The following is a 675-nucleotide window of genomic DNA, read 5'->3' as shown; positions in this document are numbered from 1 at the left end:
CGGGGCGCGGGCTGGCATGCTGCGAGGGAGCCGGGCGCTGGGGCGCCGCGCCGCACCCCTTTATGCCGGCGCCCCGCCGCGCCGCCCGCCCCTGCTGGCGCGCCCACCCCCGCTTTCCCCGCCGGGCCCCGCTGGCAATAATTACCTGCGAGGCGGCGCCTCCCCCCCACCCAGCGCCCTGGAGTGGGGAGCGGGGGCACAAAGGGCGAGCGCGTGCCGGGGAGGGGGCGCGGCAGCGGGCAAGGTGCAGCTGGCGCCACTCCGGGACGTCGGAAAAAAGGCACCCGTTCCTCGCTGCTCCCCGCAGCCGCGGAGGATGTTTGGCGACGCAAGTTCCCTTCGCGCTGCCTTCTCGGTCCCCTCCGCGCGCACCCCGGGGAGAAGCCATCGAGCCGGTGTTCGTCGAGGAGGGAAGGTGGCCCACCAACTTTCCCCGAGTTGGGCGCGGGTTCTTTGCCTACCCTCTCCGAGTCCGCCAGCGGAGAAGCACCTGCTTTCTCCTTTCCCGCTCGGAGGCCGAGAACAGCTTCAGACTGACATTGCTAGAACCGACTAGGAATTGGCCGAACCGTATCGAGAGGGCAAGGTGGGGAGAGCCAGGTGGGAACTTTGAATGTCGTGAGAGAGAACGACTAGTGGCCGGCTTTCCCTAGAGTTTTTGGTAAGATGCTGTCG

The sequence above is a fragment of the Ailuropoda melanoleuca genome, chromosome 7 (assembly GCF_002007445.2).
Source record: "Ailuropoda melanoleuca isolate Jingjing chromosome 7, ASM200744v2, whole genome shotgun sequence".
NCBI classification, from domain to species: domain Eukaryota; kingdom Metazoa; phylum Chordata; class Mammalia; order Carnivora; family Ursidae; genus Ailuropoda; species Ailuropoda melanoleuca.
This window is presented reverse-complemented; position numbering follows the sequence as displayed.